The following is a 514-nucleotide window of genomic DNA, read 5'->3' as shown; positions in this document are numbered from 1 at the left end:
CCTCCGTCCATGGAGCTTTCCAGGCAGGAGTACTGGAGTGGGCTGCCATTTCCTTCTCCAGGGGATCTTCCCAACACAGGGACTGAAACTGGGTCTCCTGCATTGCAAACAGACGCTTTACCATCTGAATTATAAGGCAATAACCAGAAAGCAATCTTGCTCACTTCAAAGCTTTTGCCTGTCTCAATAATAACCCCTATTCTGCCTTCAGCTATACTTGCGTGTACAGCTGCCTGTGTGTGACACTGCCTGTGTATAACACTTCCTGTGTTTGTTGCCTAAGTATGGGTCGATAAGAGAGTTCAGGATCTACACTCTGTAACATAGTATCAGCAAGCTAAACTCTTCACACTTCTGTTTTAAATTTAGTTCACAAAGTGTAAGTGGTACAACTTTTCTGGTTGTCAGTTGGTGGTATTTGTGAGGGCTTGAATCTGGAGATCATACGGGAGGGGTAGTGATGAGGGGACATAAGTAAAATAGCAAAGTAATGCATATATATATATATATATAT

Source organism: Bison bison, unplaced genomic scaffold, assembly GCF_000754665.1.
Source record: "Bison bison bison isolate TAMUID 2011002044 unplaced genomic scaffold, Bison_UMD1.0 scf7180017862904, whole genome shotgun sequence".
Taxonomy (NCBI): domain Eukaryota; kingdom Metazoa; phylum Chordata; class Mammalia; order Artiodactyla; family Bovidae; genus Bison; species Bison bison.
The sequence above is the reverse complement of the archived record's forward strand: the minus strand, read 5'-3'. Positions refer to the sequence as shown.